This window comes from Hylobates moloch, unplaced genomic scaffold, assembly GCF_009828535.3.
Source record: "Hylobates moloch isolate HMO894 unplaced genomic scaffold, HMol_V3 SCAFFOLD_34, whole genome shotgun sequence".
NCBI classification, from domain to species: Eukaryota; Metazoa; Chordata; class Mammalia; order Primates; family Hylobatidae; genus Hylobates; species Hylobates moloch.
This window is the reverse complement of record NW_026652309.1, coordinates 1,322,619-1,348,583: the sequence shown is the minus strand read 5'-3', so window position 1 is coordinate 1,348,583 and position 25,965 is coordinate 1,322,619. Positions and strand designations below refer to the sequence as shown.

Here is a 25,965-nt window from a genome sequence, read left to right as displayed (position 1 = left end):
CCGTCCACAAGCCTCACTGGAGAGGCCTCACTGGAAACCAGTCCTGCTGGCACCTTGATCTTAAATTTCCAGCCTTCAGAACTGTGAGAAAGTAAAGTTATAGTGTTTAAGGCCCCCGTAGTCGGCGGTATTCTGTTATGGCAGTTCTAGCAAACTCATACAAGAACTTTACAACCACCATCCCAAGAACAAGTCTGGGCAGGCCTGCTGGGTGATAAAAGACAGGACACCTAGGTACCTTCATGGCCTTGGCCTGCAGCCAGCCAGCCTGTAGGCAGGCACGTTAGTTCAATGACCACCAGCTGACCACAGATGGGTGAGTCTAGTGAGACCAGCAGAAGAGCTACCTACTTGAGCCCAGCCCAGGTTTCAGACACACATAATTAAAAGCCAAATAAATGCTTGTTTTAAGTCACTGAGTTGTGGGGAGGTTTGTTATTCAGCTATAGATAATCGACACCTGTAGGATACAGAGGTTTTCAGCCACATACTCCATCGAAACAACTTGAGTTGCATGTCCTTCTGTTGGTCTGATTCGGAATGCAATTTATTGACACTGTGGGTCAAAGCCATATCTACAGGGATCAAGTAGTCATGCAAATGAGCAAGGCAGGCTGCATAGAAAAATAATCATCGAGCTCTTTTAGTTTGAGTTTTATTGTACATATTTGGATAAATATACAGATACAGAAATAGCCACATACCATAGGAAAGCAACTGTCTAAGAGAGGTGCCGGATGACAACTGGTACACACAGTCTCAAGGATGGGGATTCAGTAGGGAGTGGTGGGGACTGTGGGGAACTGGAATGAGCATGTCACTAACAGGGATAGCCACTGTTCTGCTCCAGCCCTTGTTGCTATGTAGGCATGTGGGCCCAGTGTTTTGTTATGAGAATTTCCAATTTTTCAACAAATACCAGAAATCTGGATTTTTATGTAATGTTTTATATTTTTAAAACACTGATTCACTTGGAAGTAAAACACTGAACAGGCAAAATAAAACTCATTTTAGGCTAAACTGCCACTTTGTAATGTCTGCTTTGTACAAACTGGCTAATAGTAGAGTTAGAAGTCAGTAAACTACCCTGATGTCAAGTGGCTGGTTTGGCTGAATTTTTACTTTCCTATTTGTTTGGGATTTGCATATTTATAGTATACAGATGCAAATGAAAGACTTTGCAGAAAAGTGGATTCCGAATCCAAAATATAATAGGAAATAAAACAATGAAAAAAATACAGTCTTTGATTGCAGGTCTTTCTGCCTCCAAGCTCAGAGAAAACAAACAAAATGCAAAAACCTAATATGGGTACACCCAGTCCGAAAACTTTTTCAAAATCAGAAAACAAATATATGGAGGTTTGGACCTTTGCATTCCAAAATTATTCTCAGCCAGACGGTGAATTTCTTGAATTAAGTCAGGGACCAGATTTTATTTATTTTTGTATCCAGGGCAGCTGGAAGCATCGAATCAAGTTTAAGTGAATGAATGAATGAATGAATGAATATTTCACATGGATTTATAGGTAATTAACATATGGCCCATGTGTTGGGGAGTGGCCCTGTGTGCGTTACCACCATGCCGTTTGGAGTCAGAAGACATGGTTTTTTTTCTGACCTGTTCTTCCATTTTAGCCACATTAGTTGTGTAACCTCTGTGTGTCTCCATTTCTCATGTGCGAAGTGAGGATAATAAAAAATGCATACCTGTTAGTGCTGTAAAGATGCAATGAAACCTGCCTGTAACTGTACTGCATGGCCTGACATGGAGCTCTTGTCCAGTAAATGTTTCTGAGGTTGATGCCTAGTTAGTTTTAAACAGTGGATTACCAGGGGAGTGGGCAGGAGAAGATGACACCTACTTAACTCCTCTTCAGGGACATGAATTTTGAGTCCAGCAGCCTGAGTTTGGACTAGCTTATGCCAACACATTCTTTCTATGGATTCTGTGAGAATCAGCTCAGGTCAGCTCTTGGGCAGAGGTCTGAGGAATCTGGAAAGCAACCCAGTGCTGTTTCCAAAGCATTGTCAACAGCAATGAGGCAGATGCTGCCCTTGGGAATGATTCTTTGCTACAGAATTGGCCATTTTCAGCAACACACAGTGATGTTGTAATAAGGAGATAAAATATGTGAGTCCACAGCCGGCCTTTTATGGGGTGTTCGATGCATCCCAGTTGTTCTTAAATAAGCAAAGAGAAATTGCATCCTCTAGGCCGGTGGAAGCTTGCGGCTTTTCATTTTCTGCCTCTTTTTGGGTATTGTTGCTTTCCTTTTCACTTTGCTCTAATAAGGAATGTTCTCTCTAGAGCAAAATAAATGTCAATCTTATGCATTTCTGAAGGGAGAGCTATTGTAGTTAGAAACTACTGAATAATTCTCAGTGTATTATTTTGTCATTATTACTCAACCTTTACTATCATCTTCCTGATGTTGGCTGGGACCTCCTGGTCCTCTGAGGCACATAGACAAGGTCAGGGCTGGCTCCCACCATGTCCCATACTCAGAAAGGAAAAACCTGCACTGAAACTTCTCCTCTCATCCAGTGGGCAGCAGGGTGAGCGGTGGCTCAGAAGGTGGGAGTGCATTCTCATGGCTTCTTTGCATCCCAGGGGACACCTGCCTTGCCTGTGAGCTATTTTGCCCCATGTTGAACCAGATGGAAAAAATCTTTTTCTTTACAAATCATAAATTTGCCATATTCACGTACAATGTATGTGAATACAGAAACCTTAAAAAAAAAAAAAAGGGCCGGGCTCGGTGGCTCACACCTGTAATCCCAGCACTTTGGGGGGCCGAGGCGGGCGGATCACGACATCAGGGGATCGAGACCATCCTGGCTAACACAGTGAAACCCCGTCTCTACAAAAATACAAAAAAAAAAAAAAAAAAAAAAAAATTAGCCGTGCATGGTGGCGGGCGCCTGTAGTCTCAACTACTAGGGAGGTTGAGGCAGGAGAATGGCGTGAACCTGAGGGGAAGAGCTTGCAGTGAGCTGAGATCATGCTTGATCTGGGTTGCACTCCGTGCACTCTGGCCTGGGTGACAGAGTGAGACTCCATCTCAAAAAAACTAGAGATAAGAATGATGAGAATGAGGGGGAAAACTCGTACTGGAATAAAGAGAAAAAAAAAGAAGTTCATGTAGAATAGTTAGGCAATCCTGTTAAAATGCCCTTTGACCACCCCCACTCCTTTGCCAGGGAGTTTCTCTGATTCACTCCATATTTCTTGCTCCTCCCTCAGATTGTTCCTAAAACTCCAAACTCTCGGGGTATTTGCAACCTCTGCAAGGTCCATGCTCTAACCTAACAACAAATCCATGAAGACACAGCAGGCAGCAAGGCATCCCTGCAATGGGGCATGCACCCCTTCAATAGCAGTTGAAGTTACAAGAGGAATCTTTTATTTCTATTATGTTTTCAACAATCACATTTACTGGTTAATTAGTGAGGTGAGCATATGTCCTGGCTTATGCCTGTTGTTCTAGTGTGATTATTAAGAATGCCTTTGGGCACTGTCCAATTGTCCCACTTTGGATCATGAATTAAATGGTCACTCCATATACTTGCTTTACTCATTGCTCATCTGGAGTGGCACTATACAATAGATATATAATAGAAGCTAAATGTGTAATTTAAATTTTTCTGGTAGTCCTATTAAAACACAAAAGGAAAAAGGTAAAATTACTTTTAATAATATACTTTTTCTCCTGCCTCAGCCTCCCAAGTAGCTGGGATTACAGGCACCCAACACAATGCCTGGCTAATTTTTGTATTTTTTAGTAGAGATGGGGTTTCATCATGTTGGCCAGGCTAGTCTTGAACTCCTGACCTCAGGTGATCCACCTGCCTCAGCCTCCCCAAATGCTAGTTGCAGTGAGCCCACATGGTGCCACTATCCTCCAGCCTGGGCAACAGAGTGAAACTCCATCTCAAAAAAAAAAATACATATTATACTTTATTAACCCAGTATATCCAAAATACTATCAATTTGACGTGTTGTCCATATAAAACATGTAATGGGATAATTTACCTTTCTCTTCTGTAGTAAATCCTTGAAATCCAGCAAAGCGTATATTTTAATTGTGGCACATCTCAGTTTGGACTAACTACATTCCAAGTGCTCATTAGCAAAATATGGCTATTGGCCACTGGATTGGATGCTCAGATCTAGGTCCATATTACTCATTTTTATAAATGTTCTAATGGTACAATGAATAATCACAGAATAATCACAGAAAGTAGAAGCTGTAAAACTGTACTTTGAGTGTGGGGAGAGGTACATAAGGACCTCTTTCCAAAAGTTGAATATCTTATGGAACTTTAATATATAAGATCAGTACAAATGGCATAGCATTAGAATAAATTATTGTATATAAATTTAAAATTTCAACATATAGTTAATGTACAAGGGGACTTCAAAATGTTCATGGAAAAATCGAATTAAGAGATAAAAATAAAGAATATAAACTTTCTTAACATAAGCTCCATTAAGGTCAAGATACTTTTGTAAGCAAGGACGCCAACCATTTAGACCATCCCCGAAGAACTGAGGGCCCTGGGAATTGAACCATGTCACTTCAGTCCTTTTTCCATTATTAACTGAAGAAAAATGGGTTTCCTTTACAATTTTTTTAATATTAGGAGACCAAAAAAAAAAGTCAAAAGGAGCCAAATCAGGTCTGTAAGGTGCATACCTAATGATTTTCCATCAAAATGTTCCCCAAATTGCCCTTGTTTGATGAAAGGAATGAGCAGGAACATTCTCATGGTGGAGAAGGACTCTCTGGTAGGTTTTCCTGGGTTTTTTTTGCTGCTGACACTTTGGCTTTCTCAAAACACTGTCATAACAAGCAGATGTCATTGTTCTTTGGCCTCATAGGAGTCAATAAGCAAATTTGAGCAGGCCAAAAAGCTGTTGTCATGACTTTTGGTCTAGCCCAGTGCACTTGTATTTTGACTGGGTCACTCTTGGTAGCTGTTGCTTTGGTTGTGCTTTGTCTTCGGGATGGTGCTGGTGAAGCCATGTTTCACTTCCTGCTACAATTCTTTAAAAAAGTGCTTCAGGAGCTTGATTCTACTTGTTTAAAATTTTCATTGAAAGCTCTTCACTTGTCTGCAGCTGATATAGATGCAACAATTTTGGCACCCATTGAGTGGAAATGTGCTCAGCTATATTTTTTCAGTCAGAATTGTGCAAACTGAACCAACTGAGATGTCTTTGGTGTTGGTGATTGATTGCACTGTTAATTGTCAATCCTCTTCAATTAGGGCATGAACATGATGCATGTTTTCCTTGCAAATTAGGGGTGTGGTCTATGCTGCTGCAGGCTTCATCTTCAACATTGTGTTGTCCCTTCGTATAATGAGTTATCCATTTGTAAACTGCTGATCTCTTTGGGGCATTGTCCTCATACATTTTTTGTAAAGCATCAATGATTTCACACTCTTCCACACAAGCTTCACCATAAACTTGATGTTTGTTCTTGTTTCATTTTTAGCAGAATTCATGTTGCTCTGATAGGGGCTCTTGGCAAACTGTTGTCTTATCCTTCTTATACTTCAAACTAGATCCTATTCAGACAAGTTATGACAAGTTAGTATGAGTTTATTTTGGTGCAAAAATGGAAAATTTTCAAAAAAAATTTAAAAAATTTTTGAAATCCACACACAGTTTTTTAATAATACATATTTTCCAAGATTTGATGAAGTTATCTTGTATATTTAATAAATATAATAAGAAAATTAAAAGAAACCATTTGTAAAATGTTAAAATAATCAACCTCACCTATCTGCCACTCAACTTCAACATTTACCATTCCCTGATAATCTTGTTTTACGGGTACTCCTGCCCACTCCCCAACTAATGGTTTTAAGATTTACATGTATCTCTAAGAGATAAAGATTCTTGTTTTTACACATAGCTACAATAGTATTTAAAATATCAATAATTCCTCAATTTCATTCACTACCTAGTCAGTGCACAAATTTCCCCAGGTACCTTATACATTTTTCTTTTACATTTAGTTTGTTCAAATCAGAGTCTAAATAAGGTCCATACATTGCAATTTGTTGATAAATTTCTCAATATTTTTTACCTGTATTTCTCCTCATCTCTTATAATTTACTTGTTTATTAGTCCTGTGGAGTTTTTCACAGTTTCGATTTTAATGCTTGATTCTCTGGGGTGTTATTTAATGTTCCTCTGTTCTCTGTGCGTCTGTAAACTGATAGGGCTAAAGGTTGGAGGAAATTCAGAATAGAAACTCTGGCAAAAATATTTCATAGGTGGCAGCAAAGAGTACATCACATCTGGATGCTTTTTCCTTCTTTTTGAGTGTGCATGCATGTGTGTGTGTGTGTGTGAGAAAGAGAGATGAGTGGGGAGAGGGACAAAGGGAAGAAAAAAGGTAGAGAGATTGAGAGATGGGGGGAGAAACAGAGAGAGTGGGTAGAGAGAGAGAGAGAGATTAGATCAACCATTGTTGATCACTGCGTAAGACCTTAATTCAGTAAGTGTGACAACATTAGAATGGCCTTGTTCTGTCGTTTATTTCTCATTTGTTTGGTGGAACATCTCTGTCAGAATAATTCTTCCAATTCAAGTCCTTGGTTACTCTGAGGTATAGTTTGTATAGGAAATTTAGGATAAAAACTTTAATCTTTCCCCTTTTATTTACTAATTTTCAAAATAACTTCACTTCCTGGTATTCTCCAGAGGTGACCACTCAGTTTTTATTTTCTTTTTTGTTTTCGAGGTAGAGGATGGTATTATTAACTCATAGGTTTGAACATGTTTGATGTACTTCAATGGACTGTGATTATCTCTGGCCAGTGGGAGCTGCTGCAGGTTGATTGTGACTTTGTCTGCTGTCAGACATGACACGATGTCTAGGCTAATCTTGTACATTTCTCGACCTACAACTTTGATTCAGCCATTTCCCCATGAGGAAATTGAACCCGAGAATAGCATCAGCATTGAAACTGGGGTTGCATTATTTAAAACTCTTTTGCTTGCAAGTAGCAGGAATTCCAACCCAAACTGCCCAAGCCTGGTGTCATTCATGGCTCCCATGATATAAAGAGCTGGGACTGGATCTGGGGGCAGGCTGACACAGGGGCTCAAGCCCTCCATGGGAGCTGGTGTCTCTCCCTCCACTTCCCTGCTGCATTTCCTTTAGGTGGCCCCAGGGGAGATATTAAACCTATTTAGCAACCATGCACTGAGGATCAGAAGGAACACAGGCCAAAGTTTTGAGTGGCTCCCGGAAGACCCCTGCTGTGCCAGCGTTACTTCTTCAGTTGCTGCATTGTGGGGAGATACAGGAGGACCAGAGGAGGGGCTGGGGTGACAGGTGGTAGAGGGAGAACTTGGAGGACCTGAGGGTGGTGGCTATTTGCCAACAAGTATGGAAGTATTTTGACAGTTTAACAACCAACTCAGTCTCCCCAGGGCTACCTAGTCTAGTTGGTTCCATTCTCTGACCCGCTCTTTGCTCATGGTGGCCAGATGGCCATACTCCTCACATCCAGCCAAGAAAGGCAGGGCTAACCCAAGTCCAGAGAGTCACTTGGATGGACTGAGCTGGACCGTGTGCCTGGGAATGAGCTGAGTTGATTAACTTGTCCCAGGCTCCATTCCAGGAGCTGGGGCCAGAGCTGCACATGTACCAGGACTGAGCATGGGGAGGTGAAGACCATAAATAAAAATTGGGATTATGGCCAGGGGAAGGGGTACCAGCTGTGGCAGGACAGCACCATGTGCCCACCACAGAAGGGGCAGAGGACATTTGCACCTTATGTTAGTTGCAAGGTCAAATTTGCTTTTATGTTTTGTTTCAGTTGCAGAATATTAAGAATGTTAGGCTTCACATTGGTATAGAGGTAAAAATTGTAGATGTTTTCAACATCTTGCCTTCTTATCTCATCAGTTACACTAATCAGTGTGATTGAAAGAGAAGCAGTAGGAAACATTTTCCAACATGAATTGAAACACCAACAATCAGGACTAGTGTATAATTTGTGGGACCTAATGCGAAATGAAAAGGTGGATCCCTTGTTCAAAAATTATTAAAAATGTCAAGACAGCGATGGCAGACTAGTAAAGCTGTGGGGCCCTGTGTGTCCGTACAGCATTGCCAACAATATCTGGTAACAGCCCACATTTCTTTCCTTGAATAGAAAGATCAGACAAGAAGCACCCTAAAATTTCAAGTGCTGAAATGTCTATATGAACTAAGGTTCAACCTCAGTGTGGTGTGTACTCACCGTTGTGCACAGTGAGTGCAGTGGTGAGGAGGCCAGGCTCTGGCCTCTTCATGCTTCTATTGTTCAGTTCTCCCCACTCACTAGCTCTGTGGCCTTGGGCCAATGACTTCACTCCACCTCACTTTATCCTCTCCCTCTAAAATGTGAGAATAACATGATCTACCTTGTGGGATTGTTTTAAGGATTTGATATGAGATATGAAAATAATTTGAAATGAGAGCATGGAAATTAATGTACTCAGAACGGGGCTGTTACAGAATGGCCACTCTACATAGGCTTTAGCTGGTATCTCAGTGACAAATGTTATAGTTATTATACCTACGGCATGCATACACAATGTGTCATACATGTAGGCATACTGCATGTGATGCTGGAGCATGCCCCACACAGGTGCTTCCCAGTCTTGCCTGTCATGTGGTTGAGAGAGGCACGTGTGTGCTTCATCAGCTTGCTTGCTTAGATAATTTTATCTGAGTAAAATGGAAAAAGCGCTGAATTTTTTAAATGCACAATGCAGAGTTACAGCCTTCTTAACCAGTAAAACATGTTCAAGGAAATTAAATTATGCACAAAAACTGCGTGAGAATTTATTCGAAGTTCTGCACAAACACAGTTTAACCTGTGCTATAATTTGGTATATATGACATTTAAGCATATTGCTCTTTATTATACAGGTTTTTTTGGAAATAGTTAAAACACACTTTAAGAAAAAGAAATTTGAACACAATCTTGGCAGAACCCTTGAACTTCTTATCATGTCCACAAAGGTCCTTGTGATCCTAGGATACGGGGCCCCCAGAGAAAGGCCTCATAAGTGAGTTCCTTACAAATGGGCACCTGCTTTTTATTATTAAACAGTAAAAAGAAAATCCCTTCCCAAAGCCAAACTTGATTGAAACTTCATCTTAAAATAATGAAATGAAACTAGGAAGATATGTTTATCTTATAACTAATATTTACATTATAATCACAACTATAAGCTAATTTTAAAATAGAGAAAGAATAAACCAAGTTGACTTCCTTCCAATTTTTTTAATTGTAGTAAAATATATGTAACATAAAATGTACCATTTTAACCATTTTTTAGCATATAGTCAGTGGCATTGAGGACATTCCCATTGTACAACCCTCACCTTCATATATCTCCAAAACTTTTTCATCATCCCAAACTAAAGCTCTGTGCCCATTAACCAACAACTCCCCATTCCCCCTTCCCCCAGCCCCTGCCAGCCACCATGCAACTTCCCCTCCCTATGTATTCGACCACTCTAGGTACGTCATATAAGTGAAATGACATATAGTGGTCCTTTTGTGGCTGGTGAGTGTTAATTTTTTTGTAGAATTTTCCAAACCAGGTTGTAGGACAGCACAATAAAATATCCTTCCCTTTCTGCTTGACTTTCACAGAACCATCAGGAAGAGGACATTTTGTAGAGTCATTCAAGGGCTTCATCAATTTTGCAAGAATATTCTTTAAATTTTTATGTGGAAATGAGTTATAGTAAAGCATTACTTGAGCACAGTGCATGTCTTCTGTCTTCAGCCCAATCAACTTACACATCCGGGTACTTCCATGTGGCCAGCCTCAGCTGCAGATCTAGAACATTGCCACCACCCAGAGTCTTCTCACGTGATTCTTTGCAGGTGTTAATTCCTCCCCACTCACAGGTCACCGCTGTGCTGACTTTCCTTACCTCAGGCTAGTTTCCTCTCTTCCCCAGCCTCATAGAAATGGAATTGTTATCGTGAGTTCTTTTGCGTCTGGCTTTTCACCCAGCCTGTCTGTCATCTGTGAGGCTCATCCTGGCGACTGTTCTTTGCAGCTTGCTCATTGTTATTACTTTGAGCTATTTCTTGCTGTGCATGTACTATCATTTATTTATCCATTCCTCTCCTGATGGACCTTTGGGTTGTTTTAATTGCCTGTTATAAAGATGCTATAACCACTCTGCCAAGAACATTTCTTATTTCAAATGATTTTTTCTTCGAAAATGTCTGCATTGTCACCATTCTTATAAATTCTCTTTTCGGTTCTTGTCTCTGCCGAAGAATCCTCTTGCGAATGCCTCTGCCCAAGACTCTGTGTTTTCCAAAATCACAGTTATCTATTTCATAACACCATACATCATTTGTGAGATCTTTACACTTCCTTTGAAACCAATTTGTCTTGTCCTTTTAGATGCTGACAACATGAGCCTCCCGTGGTCGGAACGGGCTTGTGAAGGCAGTGCTGGGATGCACCAGGGCGGGAGCTACAGGTGAGTGGGCGGGGACATTTGAAAGGGGCTAATTTTCTCGTGGTCCTTTATAGGGGGATGTTTGTATGTTAAGACAGCTCTTTCTTCCCTATACAACCCTGTAGCTGGGGTTGAGTTCATGGAAACTCAGCTGACAAAATCTTCTTGCTTTCCGTTTGAGGTCTATTGCTCTGCAGAATCCCCAGGCCTGCCACTTTCCTGGCACATCTTCTCAGCCTTTAGGCTCAGGCTGCAGTCTTTGATTAGTGGTGCATGTATGTGCGACAGGGACAGTTGTCACTGAAATTACAGACAGCTGAATGGTGATTTGAATTGCATGAGTATTAAGGCCTTCCTTAAGAGAGATATGCAAAACCCACGGTTTAATTCTCTTGAAGCATCGGGAAGATAAATCCCCATGACATCAACACAGCGGGGACACTCGAAGAACCTAATTTTAATGAATATGCATTTTGACTTTCCAACTGCAAGAGAATGAGGGCAGAAGATTTGTTTAGATCTTCCTAATTAATAGCCCAGGTTGACTGTACTTTTCTGTTTAATATAACTGATTTCATCTCATTAAGAGAAAGGTGGAAATTAGATGCATTCTCCACTTCCTGGTAAGAATATCTTCTTATTGTAAGCTGGGCATAACAGCCCATCATGGTATGCATACTGGGACTGCTGTGTTCTGGATGGAGCCACGTTCAGAAGTCCTTGTCCGTAATGAAATGGGACATTTTTCTGTACTTAGTTAATAATCTTTGGGCAGCATTTGATCATTTGAAAAAAGTCACACCATTCACTTGATCAGGAGGCATCTGTAGGGAATGCAGGCTGGGCCTGAGTCCTGTTGGCCCAGGAACAGGTAGTTGTGGCATCAGGCAGTTTTTGTTGTTGTTGTTGTTGTTTTTGAGACAGAGGCTCACTCTGTCGCCTAGGCTGGAGTGCAGTGGCACTATCTTGGTTCACTGCAACCTCCAACTCCCTGGTTCAAGCGATTCTCCTGCCTCAGCCTCCTGAGTAGCTGGGATTACAGGCACACGCCACCAAGCCTAGATAATTTTTGTATTTTTAGTAGAGATGGGGTTTTACCATGTTGGCCAGGATGGTCTTGATCTTCTGACCTTGTGATCCGCCCACCTTGTCCTCCCAAAGTGTTGGGATTACAAGAGTGAGCCAATGCGGCCGGCCTCAGGTGTTTTTTAGTCAGTTAATCGAGGTGTTTCCACCAGGACGAAGCCTCTTGGTGGCTAAGAGGGACCCCACTGAACTCTCTGCTGATCAGTGGGAGAGCACGCTTAGTGCTTAGGAACATTAGCACACGCCTTGTGAAACTGATGTTTTTATGGTCAAAAAGGGTTGGATGTCAGCACTTCCATAAGATACAGTGGACATTGGGACCCACATTCACTCCCAGTGACCCTCCACTCTGTTCCTGGGTACTCTGTGTCCCCAGTTCAGCCGCTCTGGGCTGTGGCTTTCTGCTCAGCCATTTTCGTTTTGTTACTGCTGTTGTTGCCTTGGGGTGAGAAAGGATTTGTATCCGCACACAGAGGAAGATGAGAAATGTCATATTTCTTTATTTCGTAAAAGACTGAATTAAATATGACTCTCAAGCAATATCCTGGCAGGTGGGAAATTCAATCTCAGACATTTTGGACTTCCTTGTGCCTTCCTTTTGGGGCACAGACATTCTGGAGGTTTTGGTGAGTTCAGGGGTGGTTGTGCTGGTCTCCATCTCTGGTGCTCACTACTGATGACCTTGCGCATGCTGTATCATTATCTTGAAAGACGATTTTATCTCAGTGTTTTGAATAAACATTTTCCACTGTGCTCCAAGGGCCTCGCAGTGAACTGATGGGTGTTAGTTCCTGGGTGTGGGTCTTTGTGGAAGTTGTAGGCCCCGTGAGGCAGGGGACCACATCTGTCTTAATCACTACTTCATTTCTAGAGCCTAGAACAGCGCCTGGTTCATAGTGTCCAATAATTATTGAGTGACTGATTTAGAAGGAAAAAACCTTAGTGGTAACTGAATCAGGAAGTTTAGGATTTTAGGAGTAATCTGGATCCAGTTCCTTCTGGACTAACAGACAACTTAGGTAGAGAGAACATTGTTGAAATGCGCTTACCTTATTCAGCAGAAAGAGACCTGAGGAATAATAAAACACTAGAAAGAAAATCAATAAAGAATTATCAGTAGACTTTCTGCAAGCAGTACATTTGTATAATTTATTACTGGATATATAACAATGTGATCTCTTTTAAAATATACTTATTTCAGTATAACATACATAAATGTACATAAATAATACTTTGTGTAGTTAATGAGTCTTTCCCTACTCAAAGGAAGAAAGAGAAGGTTATCAGCATCCGGAAATCACACTCCTGCCCCCTCCCAATTACAGCCTTCTCAAAATCTAATCCCTATCAGAAGGTCTATCATTAGGAATTAATTCTGATTGTTGAACTTTATACACAATGTGTACACCGTGTGCTTTCTTTTGTGTTGGACTTCCTTCACTCATCATTTTGTGTGGGAGATGCACCCATGTGGTGTGTGGTTGTAGTGTGTTCATTTTCATTGCAATGTAATATTCCACCGAAGAAGAAGTTGTGATTTATGCATTATGCTGTTGAGGACCATTTGGGATGCCTACAATAAATAACAATTCTATAACATCCTTGTTCCTGTTTCTGGTGGATTCATGCAAACATTTATATTGAGTGGAATTCTATTTAGGAGTGGAATTACTAGATGACTTAGATCACATTCCCCAGAAGCAGAGTCTGAGATGGGTCTTACTGTGCAAGTGATTTATAGAAAGGGTGCTCTCAGGAGGAAGCTGGGAGGAAGCAAGGGAAGGAAGAGACAGCATGGGAGCAGCTGTACCATATATGGATTCGGGTAGAGTCCAGGGCAGCCTGATGCCATAGGGAGCTCTGGGGGGTGACCAGCAACACAGCATTCATCCTCTGAGGGCTTTGGTATCTTTTCATCAGCCAGACATTGGCTGGGCATCATCCCAGAGGGGTGGGGATAACATTGTGAAGCATCTGTATGTGTGATGGCTCCCATCAGCAAAATCATTCTCTGGAAAAGGTGTGAGACCTCAGCAGCTAACACTCTCAGGAGCTAGGACATTGGTGCCCTGGCTCATAAAATGGCCCGGGTGGGTCACCAAGCATGTCTGCTACACTAAGGCAGCAAGGAGCTAATGGCCAGTATTAGCAGGCATTGCTAGTGTTTTTATGGATAGGAACACCTCGAACATCATAGGAGGGTTTCTGTTGTTCTAACTTCTCACCAACACTAGGTATTGTCTGATTTTTCATTTTAGCTATTTTTTCCATTGTGCTCATTTGGCTAATAAGATACAGTAGTATCTTATTGTGACTTTAATTTGCATTTTCCTGATGACTAATAAGGCTCCCTTTCCTTATGTTTTTGCCATGTGTTTATATTATTTTAAGAAGTGTCTCAAGAACTCTGCAATTAGATCGTGTTTAATTGGGTCGTCTGCCTTTTTCTGATTGTGTGGGTTAATTACCTATCCTAGACAGTAGTCCTTGTCAGATATTTACTTTAGAAATGCCTTCTCCATCATTGTGGTTGTCCTTTTTAATCTTGTAACATGTCCTTTGCTCAACAGAAGTTCTTAATTTTAATGAAATCCAGTGTCATCTTTTTCCTTTTATGATTTGTGCTATTTGCCCTGTTTAAGGAATCTTTGCCCCAAGTCCATGAAGATATCGTTTTATATTGTCATCTAGAAACTTCATTTTAATTTTCACCTTTCATATGTAGAGCACCAAAGCTTTGGGAATAGATCTTTGCCTATAGTGTGAGGCCATATCTCTTTAGTCATAAATCAAAGAACCCTATGTATGGTCTGTATCTCATTTTTCATTTTATTGGCTCTGTTTTCTATTCCAGTAGTTCCCAACTGGGGGTAAATTTTTCCCCCACCAGAGGACATTTTGCAATTTCTGGAGTCATTTTTTGTTGTCACAAGTATGCGCAGAGGCTGCTACTGGCATCTCATGGGTGGAGACCAGGGATGTTGCTAAGCAACCTACATCACACAGGACACTCCCTAATATAAAAACCATCCAGCCCCAAGTGTCAGTAATGCCGAGGTTGGCTGAGAAACCTGGCCTATGCCTACACCAAGGCCACAGTGTCTCACTGGCTGTGGCTCCACAATCAGCCCCTGCTTTTGGTCGTGTAAACTGTAACTCTATGATTCTTACCAGGCATACTTGGCACTGCTTTTGCTTTTTTTTTTTTTTTTTTCTATATTTTTTTTTTTTACTTATTGATTATATGCAAAAAAAAAAAAAACCCTACTGGGATTTTTATGGGATTGCCTATAATCTATACATCAATTTAAGGAAAACTGGCACCTTTCCAATAAGAACTCTTATAATCCATGAACATGATATATCCTTCCATTTACCTAGGTCTTTTATATTTTCTATGGTGTTTTTTTTTTTGTTGTTTGTTTTTCTTTATAGGAATCTAGCAAGTCTTCTGTTAGATTCATTCCTGGCTTTTATACATTTCTACTGATATTGTAAATACCAGTCTTCACATTTCAGTTTCTAGTTGCTTGTTACTGGCATTAGAATGAAATGGCTTTTGTGTATTGACATGCACGTAGCAGTGATGCTGAATTCTCTAAATAATTCAATTAGTTTGTGAATTCTTTTGGATTTTCTATGTAGTGTTAGATATGAGAGTCTTTTTCTTTTCATGTTTTATTATATTGATTGATTGCTTGCTTATTCTCCTGGTTAGGAGCTCCAGTACAATTTTGAATAATGGCTGTGCCCAGGCTGGTTTTGAACTCCTGGCTTTAAACAATCCTCCTGCATCAGCCTCCCACAGTGCTGGGATGACAGGTGTGAGCCACTGTACCTAGCCTTGTTTTCTATTTGAATATATCCTGTATCTTCCTTTACATTCCTTTCATTTTACTTCAGATTTTTTGGTTTTTCTAAATGTAATTTCTTGAGATTGATAGACAATTGATCTTTCAGCTTTCTTCTCTCCTATATAGGCATTTAAGACCATGAATTTCCCTCTAAGCATGACTTAGCTGCATACCACACATTTTGATATGTTGATATATCATTGAGATGTTGATATGTGTGTAAAATGTTTTACATGTATTTTAAAAATATGCAAATTCTACAGCTGTTAGGTGATGTGTTCTACACATGTACATTAAGTCAGGCATGTCAGTCAGAATGCATCAATCTTCCGTATGTTTTTCTGGCATTTTGTCTGCTTATTCTATTAATTCCTTAGAGAGGTGTGTTAAAATCTATCATATTCATTGTAGATTTCCTGTTTCCTCTTTTATTCCCATCAAGTTTTGTCTCATATATTTTGAATATATGTTAATTAGGTACATGCAAATTTAAAATGATCATATTTCTCTGATATGTTCTTTTGCCACGATGAGACATCCCTCTTTATTTCTAGTAATGCTCCTTTCTTTAAAATTGATTTGCATATTAGCCTAGGAAACTACCATTCTTTTGATTACTGTATGCATGCCTTTTTTCCCATGTTTCAATGTTCAGCCCTTTAGTATCTTTATGTAGAAAGTGTGTCTCTTTAACATCATACATTTAAAACAATTCTAATGAGACATTCTTGCTTTTTGAACTGGAGCACTTAATCCATTTGCATGTTATGCAAGTACTAATATATTTGAGTTTATACTTTTGCTATTTGTTTTTTCTGTTACCTGTTCTTCCCTTCCTTGCTTTCTTTTATATGGATCAATGTTTTCATGATTTTATATTCTCCCTTTTTTACCTTGTTATACATTCTTTTGCTATTAATAGGTAAACTAGAAATTATAACATGTATTCTTGAGTCACTACAGTGCCTCTGTCTAATCTAATTAGCACTTTTACCACTTGCCAGACAATTCAATTACCCTAGAACACTTTAACTTCATTTAACTCCTTTACCGTTTATGTTACGGGTATATTTTAGTTCTATATATATTTCAAGCACCACAAGACAGCGTCACTCTTATGATTCAATACTCTGAACAATTCTTGAGATCTGTATATCTACATGCATTTTTCTGTTCTCTATATCTTCCTGAATTTCTGTGCAGGATCATTGTATTATACTGGTGGGCATCTCTTTAATATCTTAGTTAGGCCTGCTAATTTTTGTTTGTCTGGAAATACGTATATTAATCTTCACTTTTCAATGATATTTTCACTGGGCATAGAATTCTAGGTTGGATGTTAGTTTCTTTAACCACTTTGAAGGTGTCTTTTTTTTTTTTTTTTTTTTTTTTACTGGTTTCCACCATTTCTGTTGAGAGGTTAACTGTCATTATTACTGTTTACTCCTTTGAAAGTAATGCCTCATGTGGCTTTTCTCCTTAAGGACCCAAGTGTGGCTACTATCACATGAGCTTTAAATAACTTTTTTTTTTAAAGACAGGAGAAAAAAATAACCCAAGTGTGGCTTTCTTTTCCTGTATCCTGCTTGTCAGTTTTATTGTTACTTCTTTGTGATAAAGTGGGTTTTTTTAATCTGGTTGCTTTTCAGTTTTTCTTTGTCTTAGATTCTCAATTATTTCATTAAGATGTCCCCAGGTGTGGTTTTCTTTTTATTTAAACTTCTTAGAGCTCATAACATTTTTGAATATATAGTTCTATAATTTTGTCAGTTTTAAAATATTCTTGACCATCACCTTATCAATAGGGCTCCTTTCCACCTCTATTCCTTCATCTCTTTGGGGCCTGTAGTGAATATGTATATTTAGTATTATAATCACATGTGTATTTTCTATCATTTTTCCCCTTTTGCACTTCAACGTGGGTATTCTTCTATTCTATCATCCAGCTCATGAGTCCTCTTTTTAGTTCTATCTAATGTGCTGTTAGACTCGTCTATTGTTTATGTAATTTCAGTTACTTTATTTTTGAGTTTTAGGATGTCCAGTTTCAGTTCGAGACTCTAATTCTCTACTAAAACTCCCCATTTTATTATTTTCTTGTATATGTTAACCATAGTTATTTAAAAATCCATACCTTATGACTGTAATGTATGGATAATCTATGGATCTGCTTCTGTCGTCTGCTTTTTCTGTGTCTTATTTCATGGTATACATGCTAATTTTTGAACTTTTTCTTGAATGATGGTGCAGAGCCTCTCTACGGTATTACAATCTTCCAGAGAACATTTTATTTTAGTTGAGTTTCTACCAGGCAGTTATATCAGGGGAAGACCACTCAGGCTAATCAGAATTTGGTTGATCACTTCAGGACTGGGTTTCTACTCCACAAGACAGGGTCTTTTTTCTTCTATTTGCCGCTTTTCCCAGGTATACTGCTGAACTTCACTTTTTCTTTTTTAGCCCTGTGAGACGGCTGAAAGCCATGCTTAGTTTCTCCGACATCTAGAACCGTTTTGTGCTTGTCTTTCTAACCTTTTGCTAGTCCCCACTTACACATTGGCAAATATCTCAAGGGGAAAACCAGAGTAGAAATGCTGGGCTTGTGTCTCAATGCTTGCCTTCCCTCCAAGATCTTGGACCTATGTATCCTGGTAGCCATCATGTCCTTGAATATAACCTTCATCACCCATCCCTATAAACTGCCAAAAGCTCTGCTCAGCTCCCACTTCATGCTTGGCTTTCTGCTCAGGTTCTCAGCCTTTTGCCCTTGTAACTTGCAAACTAAATAAACCTCAAAGGGAAAGCAATGTAGAATACTCGCCTCATCTAAATATGTTTTCTTTTTCTCTGGGATCTTGGACTATCTGTCTTCGTTTGGTAGACCTTTCTCTGACCTTGAAAATAACACAATCGTGTAAAATTCACCTTTTTAATATGCATATTTCATCCAGTTTTTTGTGTGTATGTTTTCAGCAAAAGGTTTGTTTTGCTGCAGACTAGTCCTTTGTATCATCAAGCAGATGACAAAATATATATCTTAGTCAGTTGATTTCCTATTACAAAATAACATCCTATGTATCATGTTTTGTTCTAAGCAACAAAAAAGCAAAGATTGTTTTTGTTCTAAGCAACAAAAGCGGACTCTGGTTAACTTAAATTAATTTTTTTTAAAGGTACCATCTGGGATTGGCATTACCATGACCTTCCTTGTGTATCTGAGGCTCTGAGGCTCTGGAAGTTTGAGTAACAGGCCCAAGGTTGCAGAGGCAATAGGGAGTGATGTAGGGATCCAAACTGATGCTCCCCAGCTCACGGACGCCATTGTGTCCTGCTACTCCCCAGTGACAAGGTAGTGTCACACACAGTTGTAAGAGATAATGCGGAGAAATCTTGAATACTCTTCTTTCAGCTTTCCCCAATATTGCAAAACTAGGGTACAAGTATATATCAAGACAAGGATGTTGGCATTGACACACTCAACCGACTTCATTGATATGGCACCAATTTAATGTGCACCCTGATATAGACTGAATGTGTCCCCTCAAAATTCCTATGTTGAAATCCTAACCCCAAAGGTGATGGTCTTAGGAGATACAGCTTTGGAAGGTGATTAGGACATGAGGGTGGGGCCTTCATGAATGGGGTTAGTGCTCTTTTGAAAGGGACCACAGAGAGCTCTCATGCCCTCTTTTCTCCATGTCAGTGGCAGTTTGCAGCCTAGAAAGGGTCTTCACCGGAACCAGGCTGTGCTGGCATTTTGATCTTGAATTTCTAGCCTCTAAAACTGGGAGAAAAACCTGAAGCAGGTTTTAGAAACTAGAATCCTTCTTCCCCAAAGCAAGCCATGACACCTAGAAAGGTCACTCTTACCTCGTCCCTTTTCCCCTGAAGATCCTCATTGTCCTTCCTCATACCCGGAGCGAGGGAGGAACGTTTTGCAGAAACACAGAAAAGAATCTGAACAAACTGGCCTTGCTGAAGATCCCCCCAGATTATTACCATTAGATTATACCCCTTTTGTTCCATTTTACTTCTCCAAAAATTAAATTTTTCATCAGACTTAGCATAAAAATACATAGTTTTCCCTGGGTCTTTGAATATTCCTTTCTGGAAGTTCCTGTGTCACATTAACCTTTATAAAAATAAATGTGTTATGCTTTCTCCTGGTAATCTGCCTTTTGTTACAGGGTTGTCGGTCAAGACTCTTGCCATGGGCGAGGGAAAGGTACTTTTTCTTCCCTACATGTGGGTATTTAGTTCCCTGTAATTTTATGCCACGTGTAGATTCTTGTGAACATCACTTCAGTCCAGAAAGAGCAGATCCATCATAAGGCCCTTCGTGCCACTTTGTCATAGCCACACCATGCGCTTTCCTCGTCAAACTCTGGCAACCATGGATCTGCTTCCCATCTCTAAAATTTTGCCATTTTAAGAAAGTTATCTAAATGGAATCATGTACTATGTAACCCATTGAGATTGGTGTTTTTCGCTCAAGGTAATTCCCTTGAAATCCAGCCAGGTTTTCTCACGCATCAGTAGTTCACCCCTTTTCATTGCTGAGAGGTATTCCACAGGGGTTTCCTTTCAGGATTGCATAAGATACACTATGTTGAAAGCTTAGAATGGTGACATTATATGTGCCTACTGCATAATGGGACATCCTGTAATGGGAGCTGGTGCTTTTCCTCTATGCAGAAACATGATGTAATTTTTAAAAACTGAGTTCAATTACACATGCAACTTTAGGACAGAAGAGATCAAGTTACCCTGGACTAAGCGTTCAGTTATGAATGGTATTGGGAGGCCGAATTGAGATTCCTCCCTCTCCTGCAGAACTTAGAAACACTGGCTTCAACGGGGCTTTAAGAAATAGATCAACATGGAATTCCCCAGATGAGAGAGGCAGAGCCAGCTAGGGAGGGAGAGAGAAGGCTGGCTGGGACCTGGGTGAATTTATTAACAACTTCAAGATGAGGTTGTGTCATTCAAAGGTTTGCTGTGCTCGGGAGGCTATGTATAAATCCCACTGGCAAATACTGGGAGTTTCATTTAGAACCTCTCTGAGGGGTGGAGAGAGCTTTAGCCATGGAGGCAATCTCACCAGAGTGGCAAAGCCCATCAGGTGAGGCTGATGCATCTTCCTAACCCAGTGACATTAAACATTGAACACCCCTCCCTCTTCCTGTGTCTATTCCAGGCTCCCCAGGCTATGTGCTGATTATTTGTGGTATTCCCATTGTCTGCCTGCAGGGAAATAATGCAGGAATCATAGGGACTTTGAGCATCCTGTGCTCAGCATGTGTTACTTCTCATTCTAAAATCAAACAAATGATGTTCTGAATACAAGTTGGCTTCTTATGCCTACCATGCAGGGGCAATCTTTTCAATCACCATGATAATTACAGGACATTTTGCTGCCATTTATTGAACACTTATTAGGTGCCAGGCTCCCCACGAAGCCCTCTGTGCATATTATTTTGTGTTAATCCCCACTCCAATCCTATGAGGTAGGACTGAGAGAGGGGATTAACAATCCACAGTGTGCAGGTGGCATCACTGGGATTTGAATCTAGGGTGGGTTTGATGCCAGAGTCTGTGTTCTTGACCACAAAATGACAGAGATGAGTTACTGTAAGTTAAAAATGGGCATTTGGAGCTTATACTTCAGCTGTAAAAACTTGGCATATGCTTGGTTGCCATTGTGAGAAGGATCAGCTCTTGATGTGCTGGCAAACCAGCATCTGTAAAGTCTGCGACCACAGCCTGAACCAGGGCACATTTGCAGGCTGAAGAGGACAGTAGAAATCATGATAATGTTGTATAACAATGATGGGGTCATTGTTTAGAATTAGCTCCATTTTAGGCGCAACAGACCAACCAGACCAGAATGGATGTGCCCATGCTAAGTGCCATGTAATCAAACTGACTCATATGGACCAGTTTTCCAAAAAACAGGAGATTCCCAGCAGCCGTTGGAAGTAGCCCCATTTGTCTGAACCAGCATGATACAGAAGTTCCCTCCATTTTGACCTTATAAGGAAAGTAACTTGTAATGCCCAATCTACTTTGTATTCCTTTTTTCAGCCATAAAGGCCATCTCCTTTTCTCAGCTTACAGGGTCTTCTTTCTAAAGCTTTAGATGGAATGTTGCCTGACACATGACTCACTAATGAAAGCCAGTTACTTCTCTAAACCAAATTGGTGAGAATGCTACTTATTTTTTTAACAACAGTAATAAGAGGAAGAGTAGAATAGCTAAAACTCAGTAAATGAATATTTGGGTCACGTGCTGTTCTATGTGCTTTACACATGTTAACTCATTAATCCTTAAAACAAGCCTTTGAGATAAAAACAATGGCATTAGCTGCATTTGGTAGATGAGGAAATGGAGGCACATGGGGGCGAGGTGACTTGGTGACTTGTCCAAGTCATACAGTGGTGAGAAGCAGAGCTGGGATTCAAGCTGGACAGCCTTGGTCCAGAGGGCACATACTTCACTGTGGATATGTGCCATCCCCTCCATTATTCAGGGCCACCATGGAGGAGCTCTGGGCCTCCTGTGCTGGGTGCTGGCCTGGCCATCCTTTGAGGGGAGGGGGACACTGCCAGACTCTTGTTGCAGAGGAGGAAGACTAGATGCCTTGCAGTGTCTGGGAGGACTTCTAGCTGCCACTTCTCAGGTGAGGAGGAATCATTTTATCTGTCAAAATGGGTTTGGGCCAGTGAGGGTTACTCAGGTCACAAACTCTGGTTAAGCAGAAGAGGATCTAGTGAGAGCATGAGAACTCTGCTTGGGAAGTGGCAAGATCAAGGGCAGAGCTAGGGTCCAGGTAGCAGGAGCTGGCACCAGGCATCTCAACTCAGTGTACCAGGTGGGAATCAGGTTAACTCTTTTCCCTATCTTGTGTCATCTTGGCTAACAGAATATCTGGGGGTTGGGGGAAAGAGAGCTCATGAGATTGCCCCAGCTTGAGTTCCAGTGCCCCTTTACCCCAACACTGCTAAGCAATGAAGAAACGGCAGGGCATCTTGACTTATAGCCAGTAACCAGCCCACCCCACCAAGCAATGGCAGGGCACCTCGACTGACAGCCAGCCTACCCCACTAAGCAATGGCCAGGCACCTTGACTGATAGCTAGCCTACCCCACTAAGCAATGGCAGGGCACCTTGACTGACAGCCAGCGTACCCCACTAAGCAATGGCAGGGCACCGTAACTGACAGCCAGCCCAGTGCACTAAGCAATGGCAGGACACTTGACTTACAGCCAGCCTATCCCACTAAGCAAAGGCAGGGCACCTTGACTTATAGCCAGCCCACCCCACCAAGCAATGCCAGGACACCTGACTTACAGCCAGCCCACCCGACTAAGCAATAGCAGGACAACTTGACTTGTAGCCAGCTCACCCCACCAGCAGTAGCAGGATACCTTGACATGGAGCCAGCCTACACTACTAGACAATGGCAGGGAACCTTAACATAGAGCCAGCCCACCCCACCAAGCAATGGCAGAATACCTTGACTTATAGCTAGCCCACCCAACTAAGCAGGGCACTTTGACCTCCCACCAACCCAAGACCATACACAGTGGGAGAGGGGCAATTTCCCCAAAGGGAGATGGGCATTGTGCAAAAAGTAGGGAAATAGATGTTGGGTAGCCCAACCCAAGCAAATCCCCTAAAGAAGTGTGTGGTCCACAGCCACCATATTGGGTAAAACAGGGGAGGCAAGTGCTTTGGGTAGTGGCTGCAGAAGAGGAGAAACAGTCCCTAACATTCTGCCAATTTACCTGTTAAAAGTACCGCGTCTCTTCAATGGGTCCTTGCAGTCTCTAGGGAAACTCAATTTCCCATAAATGGTGGTTAAAACAATAACATAATTTCATCAAACTTGGGCATATTACATTTGGCTATCTTTAAAGTGGAAAAAAGTCTGGAATCATCCATTTTCCCTCTCATTACCTTTAATTTCCTTGCCATCATTTTTTTTTTAAACCAAGTTAAATCCATTAAAAAGTCCATGAAAATGAATGAGTCTTTACTGGACATGTCACACAATGTCCCTTTATGCAGAAATTGCCCGAAAAATTGCCGAAGAATTTACCTCCATAATTAGGATGTCTCTAAAAGTTTAAGAACGTGCCAGTTTGTCAAAAAGAAAGGTAAAAGGAGATGAGACAAGTTCAAAGGTATTTCAAAAGGAAAAGACTTCAAATGGGAAGTTTCCAAATGATTCCTTTGGTCCTAAGGATAAGATATTTGTGCAGAATAGTCGGCAGGAGGTGCTGGTCCCTTGACACTGCTGTGTGGAGGTGAGATCTGTGAGTGCTTGAAGAGAGAGAATGCCAGCGTGCATATCTGCACCCAACAAGGCCAGGGGCCCACCTATTTTATTGGGAGCAGTTGCTTTTAATTTTTGTAAGGCTTTGAAATTACCAAAAATGGGATGCTTTTGCTCATCATGAGATGGCTAAACTTTGCAGTGACGGTGTTCTAAAGTAATGTTCCCCAAGAGAATGGACGGAGCACTGCCCCCCGACCTGCCCCTGCAAGTCCTTCTGACTCTTCTGCACAAATATCTTTTCCTACAGTTCCCTCCCCACTGAGAAATCCAGCAAGTGGCTTAGAGCTGTGAGATATGAGACTTCAAGAATGAACGTTGTGTAAAAAGAACTTTTGGTACTTTGGTCCCTGGAAAAACACAGTTCTGCATAACATTCTATTTTTATAAAATGAATTTTTCTGTGGTCAGTTAAGGGAAACCCATTTGAGCCCTTAGCATCGTGTACATTTGTGTATTCAGGTCTCTTGGAAACTCTACACAAAAGAAATTCAAATAACTTAGTGAAATTCAGTCTTTTTCAAATATATTGAACAATAGACCCTTTGTTCCAAGGAATATATTTTTTGGAAATGCTCTTTTTCTTTTTTTTTTTAAGTTCTGGGATACATGTGCAGGATGTGCAGGTTTGTTGCATAGGTAAACATGTGCCATGGTGGTTTTCTGCACCTATCAACACATCATCTAGGCATTAAACCTAGCATGCATTAGCTATTTTTCCTGATGCTCTCCCTCCCCGCACGACCCCTCCCCCAATGACAAGCCCCAGTGTGTGTTGTTCCCTTTCCTGGGCCCACGTGTTCTCATTGTCATCTCCCACTTGTAAGTGAGAACATATAGTGTTTGGTTTTCTGTTCCTGCAGCAGTTTGCTGAGGATAATGGCTTCAAGCTCCATCCATATCTCTGCAAAGGACATAATCTTGTTCCTTTTTATGGCTGCATAGTATTCCTCAGTGTATATATACAACATTTTCTTTATCCAGTCTATCATTGATGGGAATTTCAGTTGACTCCATGTCTTTGCTATTGTGAATAGTGCTGCAATGAATGTATGTGTGCATGTATCTTTATAATTAATATTCCTTTATGTCTATACCCAGTAACAGGATTGCTGGGTCAAATGTTATTTCTGGTTCTAAGTCTTTGAGGAATTGCCACACTATTTTTCACAAGGGTTGAACGAATTTATATTCCCACCAACAGTGTAAAAGTGTTCCTATGTCTCCATAGCCTCACCAGCATCTCTTGTTTCTTGACTTTTTAATAGTAGCCATTCTGACTGGTGTGAGATGGTATCTCATAGTGGGTTTGATTGACATTTCTCTAGTGATTGGTGATATTGACATTTCTCTAGTGATCAGTGATGTTGAACTTTTTTTCATGTTTGTTGTCTTTTGAGAAGTGTCTGTTCATGTCCTTCACCCACTTTTTAATGGGGTTGTTTTTTCTTGTAAATTTGTTTAAGTTCCTTGTAGATTCTGTATATTAGCCCTTTGTCAGATGGATAGATTGCAAAATTTTTCTCCCATTCTATAGGTTGTCTGTTCACTCTGATGTTAGTTTCTTTTGCTGTGCAGAAGCTCTTTAATTAAATCCCATTTGTCAATTTTTCCTTCTGTTACAAATTGCTTTTGAGGTTTTCACTATGAAAGATTTGCCTGTGCCTATGTCCTGAATGGTATTGCCTAGATTTTCTTCTAGGGTTTTTATAGTTTTGGGTTTTACATTTAAGTCTTTAATCCATCTTGAGTTAATTTTTGCATAAGGTGTAAGGAAGGGGCCCAGTTTCAATTTTCTGCATATGGCTTGCCAGTTTTCCCAGCACCACTAATTAAATAGGGAATCCTTTCCCCATTTCTTGTTTTTGTCAGGTTTGTAAAAGATCAGATGGTTGTAGATGTGCAGTCCTATTTCTGAGTTATTCTGCTCCATTGGTCTATGTGTCTGTTTCTGTATTGGTACTATGCTGTTTTGGTTACTATAGACTTGTAGTATAATTTGAAGTTAGTGGCATGATGCCTCCAGCTTTGTTCTTTTTGCTTAGGATTGTCTTGGATGTACAGGCTCTCTTTTGATTCCATATGTATTTTAATGTAGTTTTTTTCTAATTCTGTAAAGAATGTCAATGTTAGTTTAACAGGAATAGCATTGAATCTATAAATTACTTTGGGGAGTATGGC

General features: G+C 40.6%; 1 long non-coding RNA gene across 1 annotated transcript in view; it reads left to right on the top strand.

Annotated features, from left to right (window-relative positions):
* LOC116463357 (uncharacterized) overlaps positions 1-25,965 on the top strand; it is a 180,327-nt gene that overhangs the window by 33,409 nt on the left and 120,953 nt on the right. The window contains exon 3 of the long non-coding RNA XR_004246667.1: positions 10,448-10,526. This is a non-coding gene — a long non-coding RNA (uncharacterized LOC116463357). The remainder of the gene's footprint in view (positions 1-10,447; positions 10,527-25,965) is intronic.